We start from the raw sequence: 18,330 nt of genomic DNA on the forward strand, positions 1-18,330 counted from the left end.
AGCTGGAGTTAAATCCCCTTACTGCAGAGAGCCTATTCCCTTCAAGTCTATCTGCTGTATGCCTCTGAAGAATTCATCAGCCAGAGGCCTGCAAACTGTTCTGTACTAGTGTAAGTTTATCTCCCCAGGGGAAGCTGTCCCTCAGTTTAGCAAACCTCAGGGAGAGGGAGAACATGGGTTCAAACCTATCTGACACGTTGAAGGGAAAGATGAGGTTCCAGTTGCTCTGTGTGGTGTTGCTGTGGTGGAGAAACTGTATAACCCACGTTTTCCTATTGCAGGAGGAAATGCAAGGCTGCAGCTACTTTTCCTGAGGAGTTCAGTGAGAGCAGTGACAATTGCACTGGATCAGACACGAGTGATGGCTGCGGGAATCCTGAGGGACCTCGGCGAGAGAGGTGAGTGCTGAACTGTACAGTCCTCCCAAGATCATGGCATGTCACAGTGTCTGTAGAAGCCAAGCTTTAGGTACCAAGAAAAATTCAAGATGATGACTGAGGCATAGATGGAAATGAGGTACCTTCAGTTAGAAACAATCAGGAGAGGTTTTCCAACCCTGTGCTGCAGTTTTTAATCTGTGTGTGATTTTCAAAGCAGAGCTTAAGTGGGAGCTGAGTGTGTATCAGCTTTATCCACTGGACCTACTCACCTAAAAAAGTTGGAGTTTAGTCCTGTGTAACCAAAAATTACTGCTGGGGATATCTTATACAACAGATATATGAGCCAAAGATCTCATGTTTACATCTGTTTCAGAATCTGCAGAAAGCAACAGTGAAAAGCCCTCACTGAAATCCTGGTCCTGTCAAGGTCAGAGGGGCATTTCATAACAGCTTATTCATAGATTGACTCTTGTAATGAGATATTTAATTTTGGCTGTGGATCTTTCTCTTATTACAAAAGAAAATTAATAAGCTGCTTTATAGATAGTATAGCCCTATGTTACAAATATTTATTGGCAAATTAGATTTTATTTATAATCCTCTAAATTCAGTGTAACATCGGGGATGAGAAACTTACCCCAGAAGTGGAGAAACACACTCTCTCAATCATTGTCTCCTTGACTTGCTCCAACTCTGTTAGAATTTTGTGTTGTTTCTCCCCTCACACCCCCATTAGTTTTGGTATTACCCAAACTGAGGTGGACACACCTTTCCTGTTGTAGAATGAAACCCCTAGAACATGAGACCTGTAGTAATGGTTATTGTTCTCTGGCTGTAAGGATGGCTATGAATTCTTCTCTGTTCAGCATGGGGAAAGAATACACTTTATAATGCACAAGATACCAGCAAAAATTTTTCTTGAATTACCTGAATAGTGTGAATACTATATGTCATCCTGACAAAAGACACACAGAGCAAAAAGTGTTGCTGACTTGGTTTTTTGAGTTCCATTCTTGTAGTGGTGATATTTTTATTCCTGCCATAGTTTAGCTATATTATCCTTTTCCAGTAGAAAACAAATGATGCATACATTTTCAATATTACTTGTACAGCATGGTTTCTTACATCCAGTATTTTGTACTATGTGAGTTTTGGCTTCAGCTGCCACAGTTTGAAGGCTTTATGTTAGAACTGCATCCTTATATACCTGATGCTGTGTGTCAATCTAGATCTTCAGACTGAAGATCTAGATTAAGAACAAATCTGCAGCATTTATATAAAGGATTTCCTGAATGTCCCTTTTATTTCCTCCTTAACGTTTCCTATAACGGCTCTGTTGACTCACTACACTTAAATGAAGCGAGTATTGATACAAGATAATTATTAAATGTGCAAACATGTGGCTGAAAACACAAAAGGAAACAACAAATAAGGGCCAAGGTAGGCTCATCCCTTTCTAAGATGTGTAATTCGGCTTTCTCTCAGTAGATGTCAGCAGCACTACAAACTTGCCCAGTTTAACGCTTCGAGAGCCCTTCTGTTTACAATTTTTATTAGTTTACAGTTTCAGATTTGCAAAGAAATATCCCATCTAAACCAGTGGAATCTATTGCTCTCTGAAACGGGTTTAGAGACTCCTGTTCAGCATCTTAGAATAACATTGTATTCTCAGTAATGCATTTTTCATACAGAACTTAGTATAAGGGGCTTATTGCTACATTTTTAGAATTTTCCTAGCATTTACCTCACATTTACCCTCCAGGCAAATGTGAAGTAATATAAGATGTCTAATATTTTGCTTCTTTCTGTGAAGTAAATCAAAACCGTGGGAATGTTTTCATATAATTTGATTTACTCCTGTCTCCTACAATACATCTTCAACTCTGTTCAATTAACTCTGCCTGCTACAAGAAAGGGGCACAATCATATTGTGACTGAAAGCAATGACAAGTGTTCCGTTAGCTCTGCTGGGAGTTGGCAGCCCCAGAGGGGTTCACGTCCACAAAGGAAGGATGTGGAAGGAAGTTTCTTGTGTGTAGAATCTTGTGTGTGTGTGTGTGTGTCTGTATGACAGGGAGGAAAAAAAGGTTGTTTATTTCAGTGTGTAAGGAACATTCGTTTTGCTGCATATTATAAAATAAACAGAAATATTTCAAAATCACCGTGTACATGAAATGGGGGCAAGAAAATAAACATCCCAGTGTTTATTTGGTTAGAAATGAAGAAATTTCATTATCTTCTGATTCTCATAGGAGGGTCTTTTCCTTCTTCTGATCTCCAGCAGAAATCTTCAATTTTTTTTGTGATATATTGGTTACTTGTCAAGTGTGGCAGAGTTGCACTTTTGGAAGTTAAGGTTGTACCCTCAGAGACAGGATCAGTCCAGAAAGCAGCAGTGACCATCTCTCCACATGTCTGTCACCATCACATTGGCAAGAGCACCGAAAGGAGCAGAACTAAGATTCAGAGGGCAGTTCAGCCACAGGCAGTGCTGGGGCATTTGGTGTGGAATTCACTTGTCTGTAGGGAAGTGGGCCGTGGCTGCTTTATCTTGGCTGCAGGGTGTCTGCACATACTGTAGCCAGCTAGAGCTGGCCAGCTCCAGAGCCAAATTCCTCTAACCAGAGATGCTGCCACAAAAAAACCAAAAAAAAAAAAAAACAAAAAGAAAAAGGAGAGGGGACAGGTGGAATGATTTTAACTTCTAGTTAAGGGAGGTGAAGAGCTGTGCTCCCCAATCTGTTGATTTATTGTCAGCAACACTGCACAGTTATCACACTGTTGGCAACACTGTACTTTGTTTTCCATGCCATTCTTGGAACATTTTCATTTCCTGTGTCACAAGCAACATTACTATGGGTTGCCTTCAAGCCATGGGTTGGGGACAACCATGTCATAGCATTCCCTTTTATGCTCTTGTTCCCCAAATTCTCTGTCCCTTTCCATGATCTTTTCCTTTCAGTGTTCTTTCGTTCATGTCCTCTCCTGCCTCACAATCCTCTGTTCCTGGGCTTGTCAAGTGGTCTTTGATACTTTTCTGCTTGTTAGTTGACCCATTGTGTATCAACCCTTTTTTCAGCTGCACTTATTTCCTGACCCCACAGGAATGGGCTGGGAGATGTCTGGCAGGCAAGCACTGCCAAAGGAATAATTACTAGTTCTAAGGATGGGTCCAAAACACAGGACAGCCAGTGGAGTTTGGGCCCCCCAAGTGGGCCTGTTGATGTCTGGATCTCAGCCTGGGTAGATGAAGCAGTTTGCCAAACTGAGCATGGGGTATGTGGCTCCAGGGTGATGAGGCAGCAGCGATGCAGAGAAAATTTTTCTTAGAGGCATCTGTAAGGAGCCATTTGGGAACTAAACCAAATGACCCCAGAGTAATGCTGTTCTACTGCCTCCATTGTTCTGAGCTCCTTTCTTACTTGCACAGCCAGCAGGAGGAAGCTGGTGGCTTTGGCTCTCTGACTCCTTCTTTGGCTCTCCTTGCTGAATGGATCTGTTTCTGCCTCTGTTGTTCAGCCATTGAGCAAGGCTGTTTCTTAGGTTTTGGCTTGCTCTTCAGGGTGTGAAGTAGGGAGTGCTGAATCTGCTGCTGCTTTGCAGAACATTAGATTTTGAGGGAAAGTCTTTGCCACTTCACCTCAGACTGAAACTGGAAGAAAATAGAAAAATCGTCTCTAGTGTGTGCCTGAATGTGTTGGCAAAAATGTCTTCCCAGCCCTTGCTGGTGTTACGTGTACTGTTAATGATGTTCTGAATCAGCATCCGAGGATATCAGAGGGTCATGAGCTAAACACACACCTGTGTGAAGTTAGGCAAGAGTTACCTCCCTGTTATAGGAATTGAAATCAAGGTGCAAAAATAATATGAGTTAGCACAGAGTTTACATGAAGACTCAAGCAATTTGGCAGTAGAGTGACAGGATATCTCCCCATCTTCAGGGTTGTGCATAATGATACAGCCAGAAGTACTAAAAAAAGTGTAGTGCAGAACATCAGGTTAGGTTTCATTGTCTTCATGTAGGTCTCCTAAGAGGCTTCTAAAAGATGAACTTTTGTGATGGGGTTGGGCAATCAGCTGTGCTCCTGGGTGTTTTGGGGTGGTTAAGTAGTTGGTGTTTAAGTCACAGGGTAAAAACTGAATGTTCCTAACTTTATACATACCACAGTATGAAAGAAGAAATGTCGACTTAGTTTAACTTCATGCTTGTGACAACTTTTTCAAGTCATGATTGCTGCACTGGTGGACTGGTTGAAAAGGGAGGTGGTGGCAGGTCTGAGTTTTCTTTTAAATATGACTCGACTGGAAAAACCAGCAAATTTTTTATTAATACTAACAATGTTGAGCATAACATCAAAGCAGGGTTTAACTATTTTACAGTTGCATAGCTAAATATGAAAAATAAGACCATGAGTCTCTCTGCATGTGCATGATTTCCTGATGCTGATTTTGAGGCTTTATGTACATCAACAATAATGAACCAATCCCGCCAAAATTTCCTTCCACAGCTGCTGGCCTTAGGAAGTTCCCTGGGCCTCCTGTGCTCTGCAGCTGTGGAGGATATTCCCTGCTCTGAATGAAAGAATCTCCCCTCTCCTGTGACTGCAAATGCTGAACGAGACATCCTGTAACACCCTGTTCAGAGGGGCAGAGCTGACAGCTGAAGGCCATCCTTGGCATTTTAGTCTTTGTAGATAATGACAAATGGTGCATAACCATGAGCAAGGAACCCCTTAGTCCTAAAATAGGAGAGGAGATTTTGGGGGAATTATTATAAAAGGTCATGGCCCAAAGGTCTTGGGGCTGGTTCTGCTCCAGAGAGAGTACGAAGGAGGGATTTTAAGCAGCAGTTTAAAGAAAAATAATCTGGCATATTAGAGTATTGCAACATCGTAGGCGAGCGTAGACAGCACATTTCTCCTCATACAGTAAAACCAGGAGAACTGCTACATGAAATACTTCTTACAGAGCCACAAAAAACTTGCCTACTTTAAAGTTTTGCTCTGTTTAGATATAAAACCGTTGGTTGCAATTTTCACTTGAATTTGCATCTTTCAAATGTTGAAGACCACTTACAGTTTTGCAAATGAAACCTGATGGTTTCAAGTGAGTTTCAATTTGAGCTTTTAACATTCTCGTTCAAACCTGAAACCCGAAGTGAAATTTAGGGGTTGCAAAAACACACATAGAATACAGACAAATCGAAGGAAAAATTTGCAAGAACCTGTGCAAAATTTCCTATAGCTCAGTCTCTGTCTGTTCATGCAGATTGTCTTAGTCTCCTTCTCTTTGTTATGTGGTTGTGGAGACTCTGGAGGTAGAGGAGGTTGTGATGACTGTAGCTGTCAGGAGCAGCGCTGCCAAAGAACTGTGATGTCTTTCCATGGGGACAGCAATTCATCCAAATCCTGGTTTGTCTTCAGATTCCATACATGCATCAGTAAGGCAAGAAGAGCTTAAGCTCTGTTGATAATGTGCAACTGCAGCTGAAGAGATGAGGTTTGAAGCCTATATGGAGCAGGGAAGTTTTAGTAACTGAGCTGCAATAAATGGGTAGTTACGAAGAGCTTGATGGTGGGGGTGAGATACCAGAAGAATTATGAGGTTTTATCTAATTTCCACGCCTGCAGCACTTTTGGTTGGGAAACAGAAACTAAGGGTGCCTTGTTACTGCATGAAATAAATAAAACAAAACGAGAATGCTGTGGTGGTTTCTTGATCTGTAAAGCACACAAAGCTGAAACCACCACATGCAAAAACGATCACAAGAAGAGTGAGTGCAAGCTGAAAGTTGGTGAGAGTCACTCTTTGCAATGGACACAGCTCACAGTTCTCAGCACAGCTGACCTCGTGGGAATCGATAGGAAGTCCTGGCTCTGCTTGAGTCAATGGGAATTTTGCTGTGGACTTCAGGGAAGCTGGAACTTCACAGCATAGTCCTTGTTGTGCAATATTTTGTTCCTGACTCTTAAAACCTTGCAAAATCTCATAGTTGGGCAAATAGGCATTTGTAGTGCTCTGGGTCTTTTGTCTAGCAAGAATGGGAAATTAAAGGCAATCTATTTTCACTGAAGCTGGCTAGACTGCTGGTAGTGACATGCTACCTTACCCATGAAAATTAAATACATCAGTGTAGAAGTAATACGACTGAAAGTGGTCTCTTGTTGCTCATTCTGCTTATTTGCATGTGCTGTCACCTTCCTTTGCCTGTGCTCTCACCTCAACTGCTTCAGTGCACACAGGCCTTGGCAGTGCTTAGGGGAAGGACTCCTGTCTTGTTTGGACTTTAGGCATTAAGGTCCACACCCTCACTCCCACATGGGCCTCAAGTAGTAGTTGTGATAGTTAATATTCAGTCATGTTACTCAGGTAATTTGAAGTCTGTCAGGTAAACTGGCATCTCTGTAACATTAGTAACAGGGAAATAACTGTATACAGCAAGTAAATAAGGATTAGTTTTTGGACACTGTTCATGGATATCCTTACACATGTGTCACCACCCCTAGGGAAGATATAAGAATGTTTCTTTCTTAAGGATATCTCTTTGTCAGCTTTGAATGTGGAGTCCTATAAGGCTGCCAATATTATTACAAAAGTTTTTATCCTGTTCCCTTTATTTGTTGAGTTCTTCCTGCTAAGTCAGCTAAAAATTTATTTTCACTGTATGTGAAAAGCCTGGCTGTTTTCAGTTGGTTGTGTTTGGGGGGAAGTCAAATTTAGTTTATTGACCACTTAAAAGCTGTGCATTCATAACTGAAATGGCTGGGGTTCCTTGTGTCTCCTTGCCTTGTTGCTTTATCTCTGCAAGAGTGAGATCTAGAGTCCTTTGGAAAACTTAAAAATAGAACAGCAACATACTGCATCTTTTTCATTTAAGTAAGTCTACCTAAAAAAATGTACAGATGAAATGGCAAAAACCTGGCAATAAAATGGTGTGAAGCCTGAGGTATGTATTTCTTGTATAGCGTGTTGGTAGGGGTCCCAAATGAGATCCCTATGTTCTTTTATAACCAAAGCTGTAGATAAATGGGAATTTAGGACTAAAACAACAGGATTAGTATCTTCCAGTAATCTGCCTTTGTGGTGGGAAAGGCCTTGCTAAGGAAAAAACAACACTTAATTTAACAAGATCTTGAAAATCACTTTAGCAAAACATGGCATTCATAAGGTGATGTGCCAGGGTGAATTGACCTTATAAGGGCCATGTAAGGAAATATAATGGTATTATTTCCTAATATTTTGAACCTTAGCCTTTTCCTGTAGAAGCTCCACTAAGTTTAACATCTGTCGAGGAAGCAGCTGGGATATTGGATGTAGAGACAGTTTGCTGACACCAGTCAATAGATACCCAAATTAAGATGCCACATCAAGAACGTTTTCTTTCAGGAAAAAACAAACAAAATAAAATGTGAGGTTTATTTCTTTGGTGGCTCATCTGGAAAAACCCTCTGATGATTGCCTTGTGTTCATAAGTATGACACAAAATCAGCAGGGTGTTGCTAGCGGTGTAGGATTTAGAACATTAATTTAAGACAGCAAAGTAAGCAGGAAGAGAACTGATTGCCAAGGGTGTGTGAGATTTGGGGTAAGATTTGCTTTGTCAGTGTTGTAACCAGCCTGTGAGTGCTCTGTCTGAAGTCTGCAAAGTGGGTGCATAATATAGCTGCCCACAGACTGTGGGTTTAATGCCAGCTGTGGTTGGTTCTTTTTTTTTTTTTTAAGTATAGCTGAATAAGGGAAATTATACTTAAGCTTGTTTTAGTTGGGCATGGGACACATCAAAAAAATTGCCAGCTTATTTTCCCAGCCTTGCTTTCTGCAAGAACCCAAATAGCTTCAGTTGCCTCATAAATCCACAGTGATTACAATGTATTTATTTATTATTATCTATGCAGACACAAAATGACCTCAACAAAAAAGAAGCCAAAACAGTTCCTTGATTTTGGGAGAAAAATCATTCAGCTCCCATCTCTCTTCCACCCACAGGCTCCTTCTGGGGGCTGTGATTTTGTCTTATGCTTCATCAGGAAACATATTTTTGGCTGAGATTAACTCTCTGGAGTGTGTTGATCTAACAGGTATAATGTCAAATGGAGTTTGTATTGGACATGAGGTGCTTCCCCTGAGTGTTCCCTGTAAAATTATCTTTGTGGTTTTCAATAGATGACTAGTTAGTTATGTTTTGTTATTACACAATTTCAAATAATATAGAAGTTAAAGGGAAGAAGTACTTTCTGTGCTGTGTAAGGGGAATGTGGGACCACGTTCACTTCAGCAGAGAGCAGAGTGAATTGTTGAGAAGCACGATAAAATAGGATTGTACAGTCTCCTGGAATTCTGTGTGGGTGGATGAATGGAGTACAGAAATATGTTCCATTAATTTCTAAGGGATGTTTCCTATGTATTGATGAAGGGGTCTAAGTTCTGTTCAGTGTCATGGATGATATAATTGGAGGTCATTAAATGAATTAGCTGTATTAGGTGTTCCACCCAATCGTGTTTTGCAGTGAAAATCTCAGAGTCAGAGCAGATCCTCATTTAATGAAGTACCAACAGTGGCCATTTCCTGTCAGGTCAGGTGTAGACCCTCTCAAATTTCTGAAATTGGCAGTCTAAGAGTATCTTGTGCTGGGTTATTGTGGCATATCTAACTTTCATGAACTGATCAAATGCCTTTCACAAGACATTCCTACTTTTGACTTTCACATATCCTATGGAAACAATTCTTTCATTTGTTTGTTTCATGTCATTTTATATAATACTCCTGCTTTATTTGTCTATTCTGAAAAATAATGACTAGTCACTCCCTGTTCAACCATATTTCCTTCCAAGTTATCTCTTTTCAATTAAAATGTTATTTTATTTTGTTTCCAACTGCGTTGAAACTTTTTCATATTTGTCATCTCTTTCTAGAAAAGATTTCAATCAAACAAATTCTCTAGAATTAGAAAGTACCAAGCACACTCTGTGTAATACACTCTGTCCTCCAGTCCATTGGCAGAAAAGCAAGGAGTGGATATAATGTGCTTTCAGGGCCTAAGAACAAGTGTTAAAGACAAACTATAATTAAAGTTTGAGATTAAAAAAAAAGTGACAGGTTAGGTGTGCTTGCCAAAGTTAGATCACAGCCTTGTAAACTGGTATTTGAAACAACAGCATGTCTAGAGGAAGGATATCTGCTCTAGATATTTTGCAAGAAAACATTTGTTAGGGATCAACAGAGGACTCCCAACACTGGGCTGCAGGAGGTGAGGGTTTGTACAGGCACTGCTGGAATGGAAATGCCCAACAGAGGAGAGTGGGTGCTGTTGAGAGAGGATACCCTGGGCAGGAAGGTTACAAACAAAGTTCCTTGGTGATCAGTCAGGATGCTGGGTATGTTTTAGGCTTCTGTTAATGACTTTGGCTGAAACAGGCAGATAATGTTGAGGAAATTTGTTGATGATGTACAGTTGGGACCCCTCGCTAATGCAGAAAGGGCAGGAATTACTTACAGGAAGAAATGGATGACCTCAAGCTCTGGAGTAATAGGAACAGGCTGGAAGTTAATGGAATGAAGTGCAACATCATGCACTTTGGGATCACTGAAAATTTCTGATATTAACTAGAGCTCATTATTTGGAAGGAATGGAGGAAGGGACAGATCTGAGTACTAGGGGATAACTGGATAGCTGGTAGCCAGCAATATGTTCCAGACACAAAGGGAAATGTAATTTGGGATGGACCAAATCTTCCCAATTGAAATAAGGAAGTATTTTTGCCTGACAAGGGATGATAAACCTGTATCTGAATCCCATGTACAACTCTGATTTTCCTTGTTGAAAAAAGGGCACCTCAAGCTGCAACAAGTCCACAGAAGAGTTACCGGGATCATGGGAATGATAAGCTTATCTGTAAGAAGAAACTAATTGGCAATGGTTTATTTAGCCTAGTAAAATGAAATTTGAGATGTGACTTATAAATATATCCATGGGAGAAAATACCAGAAAAGCAGTGCTATTTAAAGGACAACAATTAAAGACAAACAAACCTATGCAAACTTGTCTTGAGGAAATTTGAGCTGCAGTTTAGGTTTCTAACAGAAGAGCCAGGTTCTGGAATGGAATTAGAATAACTAACTAGTGTTCTAACATAGTGTTCCTATGGAGCTATTAGAGGTACAGGGCCCTTTTCTGGAGATGAAGCTGATGGTGTGACCCAAAAGTCTTATGCAGAATCTCCATAATTTCTTGCTTGAGCCTAAGTTACTCCTCTTTGATTGGTCCTTGGCTGGCAGTGTTTTAAGGAGTGTGTAGAAATTGCATGAGATTTTATTTTTGATTCTGTGGTTAAATTGGTAATGCCTTAAGGTATTTTTACTGTAGTAGGTCAAACCTTCACGCTGTGGGGAAAACTACTCTTTCTAGAAGGCCATAAAATTTAAGAAATCCATATAGTTTGGGAAATGAAGGTATTAAAGCTGCACTAAAGGTAATCTATCATTGCCCTGCTGAAAGACTGGCAAATCAGTGTGCAGAGCTAGAAGTTGCTTTTTGGTGCCATCATGTATTTCAGATTTCATGGTTATAATTTGTCTTCTTATAACATTCATTTTTCCACCAATTAACAGTACAAATGGTTTACTTATTCCATTTAATACATTTAGAAGGACCAGATGTTTTTGCTTCCCAATAAAGAAAATATTTCACATTCCCAGTTTAACTTGTGTTTATAACTTGCTTAAAAATACCTTTGCTTCTGCTTCCACCTCTGAGTACCCAAAAAGAGAAGGTATCATGAAACCAGAATAATTTTCTTCTCATGAAAAAACTCTCTTAACTTATACACACACAAAATCTTGTTGATAAAATTGTCAGCATATTCATGGTCTAATCAGACTGACATAGTATTCAAAGAAGAATCTTTTGTAAGTATTTCCCATTCATAACAATAGAATGCAGCAGTGTATGAAAATAAATACGCTGTGTGGAAATTTATATAGACATCAATCAGTGTTTTATGTTCTCTAATCAGGATAAGTTGTACCTTTGAAAGCCTCTAAAAGCTGCTGTAACAGCTTTTTCAGAAGAAAAACAATTGCCCCCCTGGCAGGATTAAACTCATGACAGTTTTCTCCTTACTTTTTCCCCTCTTGATGTGTCACCATAGGTTCATATATGAAAGATTTTTAAAGCCCAGCAATGCCAAAACTCCTCCTCTTCTTTAAGCCAGATGTTTCATTTTAGAAACATCTTTTTCAATGAAAGTAGATTCAAACTTTGAAAAGTGAATTGCCATAAAACAAATATCTCAGAGTAGTTGCAACTGGAATTTAAGTTATTCTGACTGAAACAAAAAATTACACCAAAGGGGCTTTTAAATGATCCTTTGCATGCTAATTGGGTAAAATTCTTTTTCATATGCTAACATTTGTGCAGCTGTGTTTGTAATATATCCTGAGAAATTCAAGGTGCATTACTTTAGGTGCTATACTCCTTGTGGTTTTAGGAGAACTTCTCCTGAAAGAAGGGCTTTTGTACAGGGAACTTGCTATGCTCCTCACTCACAGGAAGGATGATGATGGTTTTCTCCATGCTATGAATTTGTATAATCCCTTTCTGGACCTGCTGGCACACTCTGTCCTTGTCACCTCCAGTGGCAGCCAAGTCAGGAAGTATATTGCCCCACTGGGTAAGGAATTACTTTCTCTCTTTTGTATTGTATGTTCAGCTGGTGCCTCCTAATGGCTCAAAAACTGCAGGATTTTTGTGAATAGGATTTCTACATTCATTTTCCACAGTTCTTTCATAATTTCGGGAATCCCAATTGTATTCCCCCTTGATCTTCTGATTGATAAATCCTCAAACTTTTGGTCTCCCCTGGTATGTTAATTGCTACAAACCACTGAGCACTTCAGTTGCTCTCTATACACCCTCTAATTCTACTATTTCTTTTTCAAGATGTAAAGACCAGAACCCATACAATTTCTGATGCTGAGCTGAAATCTGACATTGCTGATTTCCCTAAGGCTGTATTTCATCCTCTGTTTGGTTTAATACCATCTTATCTTTGGTGCTTAAAAGTAATGGTGAAATCACTGAATTTCAGTTCTTTAAGAAAATGGGCAGTGCAGTAGAAGGATTACAAGTAAGTACATAGCTGTTGACAAAATAAAACCAGAGAGCTAAATATACAGTTGCTTAAGCTTCTCATAAGGAATCAAATTTGACTGGATATGGAACTAAATTATCTGAACCTGACACAATAGGTGAGTGGAATTTAAATATGTGAAAATAGAGGGAGGGTTTGATAAAACTGGCTATAAATTTTGAAGTTATTTTTAAATTAATGCAAATTGATTGTATCTTAATGAGAAAGTTGTAGCCATTTATAAGAAACATGGAAACAAATAGATTATTTTTAGTGGCTTGATAAAGCAATTGCAGACTAGTTCATGAAAATACTTCTCTAGTGCCAAAATCATATGACATGAAAAGGCCATGAAGGATGTAGCAGTTTTGAATGTGACCTCATCATTACCTGTTACTTCTGTATTGATGGTTTGGAACAAAGCATGGCTGTTGTGATGTTAGGACTGATTCACCCCAGTGGTTTTACCCATGTGGAGAAATCAGTCCTTCCTTCTACTGACTTACTGTGCAATTTTAAAAAAAATGAAAATGATCCCATCTTCTCCTCATGATTGGCACTGAAGTCTGTGATTATGAATTTCCTGGATGACAATTTTCTTCTGAGCTAAGAAGCTGACTTTGCTCTTAACTGCAATAAAACCATTTTAATCCAAAACCTCTCAATCTAACCTGAGTTACCTGTCTGACCTCAAAAGACAGCCTTACTCAAGTCTTTCTCTTTTTTGGGGTATTTTGTTTGTTTGTTTCCCCATCTCATTTTTGGTCTCGTCAAATATTGTTGCTAAACTAATCATCCCTTTCTAACCTTCAGCTTCTCTTTCTCTCCCATTCTCTCCTGTTCTTTCTCATCAACCCCAAATTTCCAATGCTTACAGACTAGAACAGTTCATATTTTTCCACTTTTCCTCATTTTCTCATGTTTGCTTTCTTCTTTCCCTAGCTTTTTCTCCTGACACAGGTGTTGTTCTCTCTTATTTTGGAATGGTTTTACAAAACAGTGTAAGGAAATATAGCTTTATCCTCAGTTTGGCAGCTGCTGGTGTTCTTCACATGCTTTTGGGTACAAAACTGAGGTACCAATGAAAGGGAACCCACAGCCTGTCAAGTGGTCTGTGCAACTGCCTTTGTCACTCTGCAGCCTCTGCGTGAGAGGACCTTCATGATACAGTTCCAGGTAGAGAGGAGCAGGCCAAGTTAACTCAGGCAGTTAGTGGGGTTTAAGAGCACCCACACAAGCAGTTATGACATGAGAGATGTATGTCACTGCAGGTATGACCCAGCTTTTGGGTAGTGTCCTGTAGTCTGTGGGGAATGCAGATAATGTTCAGCTGGAGTGATGTAATCCACCTCTGGTTACCAAACTGCAGCAATGCAGAGACTGCCCTTGCTGAGTGAGTGCTGAAGAATGTGCCCATGGGTTGTCATCCTGGAAGGAAGTTTGAGGCTAGAAGGAAGCAGAGGCACTGTGGCTGTGTAGTGGGGGACATGGACAAAGCAACCTGTTCCACTGGAAGGGAGAAGCAAACCTAGCTCTGATTTTTGTTTTTGCTTAAGAAAAGGAAAAAGCAATCTTGGGCACACATAGGATGTAATAGAGGCAGAAGGGAAAAGGTTACCTGTAGTTTTGAATTTTTACCTTTCATCATTTTAAGGACAGTGCAGTGTTTTTTCTACAGCTGTGCCTTGCACTGATGAACTGATGCAGGCAGCTTCTTTGCCCTGTCTCCTTTAAGTTTCAGGTATCATTTCCCCTGCTGATGTATGCTTCATTCCTTCCTTCTCCCATGACTTGTTTGTCTTCAAGGTAACCTGACTGTGTATCTCCAACCAAGCCTGGAAAGTAGAAAAGAAACAAGCATATTCTGCCTCTGTAGAGAAAGAATGAAATAATAAAATATATAACAAATCAGAAACAAAAATATAATTTTTCTTTTCTCCATATTTTCCTATTCATTCCTGGGAGTGTAGGAATAACTCATTTCTCATTTCCAACACTAATAAATATCAGTAGCACTTTGAAGTCAAGACCACATATCCCACTGTTCCCCAGGCCATTTCCCAGGAGTACAAAGAAAGAGCTCAGAGGTTTTGAGAAGGCCATATCCTTAGGGAAATGTTGTGCAGAGGTAGGACTCTTTTCAGTCTTACCTCTTTGTTCTGCAATAAGTGTAAGGTCTTTGCTAAGTCAATAAAATTGAGGTGAGCTGAGTTCAATCTTCAAAAAAATCTCTGCTGCTTTTCCACTTCTCTTACTCCACAGCAATGTATGTGTTTCACTCCAAGCTATTGTTAGTCTTTACTGCACCCCTGTCTTGCAACATGAGGCTGGAGGGACAACTGGCAGAGACTGCTTTCTGACTCTGTGTTCCAGGTACTGCAGTGTAGGGCTGCTCAGACATCCACTGCTTGAGAAGTGTGATGCTCTGGTGATGGGCAAGGGCCTGCAAACACATCTCTGCAGTGCTTTGCCTGGGGGCAAGACCAGTGCTGTGCAGCAGCTGCAGTTAAGTTCTCTCTGATTTACTTATGTGGGCTGTGTGATCTGATACAGAGCTATAATCTATATAAGGACACAGATTATTAATGGTAATAGACTTAACTAGCTCTCTTTCTGTTACTGCCAAACCATTATTTATATCAGTAACCCTATGTGGCAGTGGGTTTCACAAGTTCTAAGAAGAAATGTTTCCTTTTCTTAGCTGTAAACTTACCTAAACGAAACTGGGCTCTAAATGTGTGTATATAACTCTTGACCTTGCATTCTGAGGAGTGGAGCAGGTCCTCTTTTTTCTTCAAAAGATCTTCACTTGATTAAGAAGTTTTCATTGCCTAAGTTCTGCTAGTCACATCACATATAGCAAAAATAAACACACCAGCTGATGAATGAAGGACAAGTTACAAGGCTGGGGGGGTTGTCACGTACATCTGCACAGGAAAATTAAGATTTATTCTTGCTTTGGGTTTGTGTGCAGTATGTTTCGTGCAGCCAAGCTGAACTTCTGCATTTAAACACATAAGTTGTGTTTATGCATAATTAGTTGTGTACATGCATAAAAGGATAATCCCATTACTTACTTTAGTTGTAAGATTTGTAAAGGTCAATTTGTAAGACTTTGCTGAGTTAAAGCTTTAATCACATACTTTTTTTTTTTTTTTAAATCCTTCATTGATAATCCAGGCACAGGATCTTTGCACTGACCTCCTAATGTAACAGCAACAGCATTTGAGAATATTATTTTGCTTAACAGATTTTAAAATTAATTAAATTAAAAGTAACTGTGAATTGTTTTCATTGAAAGATGCCTAACATTTCAAGTCAGGGTAAGCATCCTTGTTGTCCCTCTACACCTGAGGAAATGGGAACAAGTAGAAGTTAAGTGCTTTTAAGAGTATTACAACTAAGGAAACTTATGGGAGTCCTCTGAAGCCAGACCAGAGCCACAGCTACAGGCCCAGACTGCTTCAAAATTCTGGCTAAATATACTTTAATATTTTTCATAATTCTCACCCTTCAATCAAATTAGAGTAAAGAATTAGAGGCTGAGTCTTAAAAGTCTTGAAGCTTACGGAAGTCTTGTCTTGAGTTTGCTAGGGGTGAGGGTGAGCCTTCAGTTCCCAGCAGTTACCTGCCATTTATTGTGTTTTCCTTGGTTCAGGTGTGTTCTATTTCCCAAGCCTATTTCTATGGATCTATAACAGAGAAATAATGATATTATTTAACAGTTTGGTTAGAGAAAGGTTAATGTGGGAGGGGTGTAATTTATTTAGTACTGCCTCTTTTTAGTCCAAGTCCCTGATTCTTTTTGTGATTATCTGGAAGCATCACTCACTGGCATTTATAGCCAGTTGAAATATTTGGAGGGAAAAATCAGACTAGCAGTGAAAATAAAAATGTAATTTTCTTAACAACAGGGCTAATTTAACAAAAAGTCTATTAATGGAAACAAAAAACATACAAATGTTTGTTGGACCTACATGTATTTGAATCACTCAGTTAAAAGGATTTGAAAGCCAAGCTTGTATTCTACTTGAGACACAGTAGTGACAGAAAATGATTGCACTTCATTTAGGTATTTCTTCAAGTTACCCAAAAGCATAATATTTGCAACCCCTACTTAAATACCTGATGAAATTAATTTAATTGTAAGGAAGCTATTTCATATTGTTACAGCACTGTATGTCTTCACATTTGACAAGTACCAGCATTTAACCTTTTAATTGAAAATTACTTTGGGGATTCTGCCAGAAACTACAGACTGAAAACATCAACCCCCATTCCTGCCTCGTGTAATACAATAGGGACAAAGTCAGAGGTCCTTGACGGGCACACTCTGGGACTGTGTGGGTGGGAAGCTCTGTGCCCTTCCAGAATTCACTTTCTTCTGCTACAAAGGCTGATTATACAGTTTAAGGATTGTTTCAGTGTTTTTCTATGCAGATACTGGTAAGAAGATAAACAGATTATTCCCTCTTACAGAAGTGCTTTGACTTGGTATTGTTTAAGGCAGGAGCAGTGCTTCAAGGGGATGAAAAGTGCCTAATTTTTTAATATCTGTATTTTTTGAATATGTGGATTTTTATACAGGGCAGGGGCAGGAGGGGAGTCAGGGAGGAGAAGTATTCCTTTACATCTTCCGAAATAATTGGAGTTGGAAGCTGCAAGAAGGTATGGGATGAGTGAAAATATCCAGTAGTACTGGCCCATAACAGCTCAGGTTATGCAGCCACAGTAGCTCCCAAGAGAGGATGAGTGCAGCTCCAGACCGTGCCACAAGGACTGTGTAAGATTCTTAGTTAAAGGCTGCTCAGTGTGAATATTTGTCTGTAACTGTGTTTTCAGCAGTACTTTCTAAACATGGACTGAAATTGGTGATGATTCTTGACAGTTCCGATGTTGTTTGGGGTTGGGTACCCAGAAGCTGATACAAACAAGGGGTGTTTTCAGACCCTCGAAGTGTTTTGGCTGTTCTGAACACCTCATCTGAGAGAAAGTGGAAAAGCACAAATGTTTTACTCTGACAATGTAATTAATGGAGATGTACCAGGATGACCCACTGCCAGTTTAAGGCTTTTCAGCATTGCAGGTAAAACTAGATTTCACTGCCCTGAGGAATATTAAGACAGGACCTGGGCCATATCTGAGCTAGAAATGGGTAGTTTAGATTGATCTGGGGAGCAGAGACCTCACAAAACAGATTTGCTCTGGTGCTCTGTAGGTAGTGACTGCTGTTGCTTCTTTCAAGCTCCATCCTGCCTTTGGTGGAAGTGGAAGGAGAAGGAACAAGGCTGGCTTGCCACAGTGTTACAGCTGTTCTGCCTTCATTGCATTCAGGTGAAATGAGTGAATGGGTTCAAAATTTAATGACAAGGATGGAACATGTGATTGTGTAAGCTTCCTCCCCTGAGGAGACCAGCCTCAAGTGAAGCTAAGTTAGTTTTAACTCAGTGTTTTTAAAATTTAGATTGTGGAGCTTAAACCCCTTTGTTATTGTGAGCTCTTTCAAGACCAGGTCAGTTTATGAGACCGCATGCAGGAGTGCTGGAAAAGCTTTTGTGTAAAAATGAGAGCCATGGTTTGGTCAAATCAGAATGCTTCCAAACTGATCCCATGTAAATTCTCCTGAAGTGTGCAGTGGTATAAACCCTTTCCAGAAGGGAGACTGAAGTCAGGAATTGTAGGTACATTGTTCTGTGTCCTGGTAGTGGAGAATGCTGCAGCTTTAGGTGACTTGTAATGGTAACTCATCTTTCCATGGCTAAGTTTCACAGTCCCATAGCTTCTGGGTGGTTAAATGTAAAGGTTGGAATTTGGGTTTCTG

At 39.8% G+C, this 18,330-nt stretch overlaps 1 long non-coding RNA gene across 1 annotated transcript in view; it reads left to right on the forward strand.

The window, feature by feature from the left end:
• Positions 1-291: 291 nt before the first annotated feature.
• Positions 292-18,330, forward strand: part of LOC108639109 — a 120,696-nt gene continuing 102,657 nt past the window's right edge. The window contains exon 1 of the long non-coding RNA XR_001920280.2: positions 292-398. This is a non-coding gene — a long non-coding RNA (uncharacterized LOC108639109). The remainder of the gene's footprint in view (positions 399-18,330) is intronic.

The sequence above is a fragment of the Manacus vitellinus genome, unplaced genomic scaffold, assembly GCF_001715985.3.
Source record: "Manacus vitellinus isolate BGI_N305 unplaced genomic scaffold, ASM171598v3 scaffold_16_pilon, whole genome shotgun sequence".
NCBI lineage: Eukaryota > Metazoa > Chordata > Aves > Passeriformes > Pipridae > Manacus > Manacus vitellinus.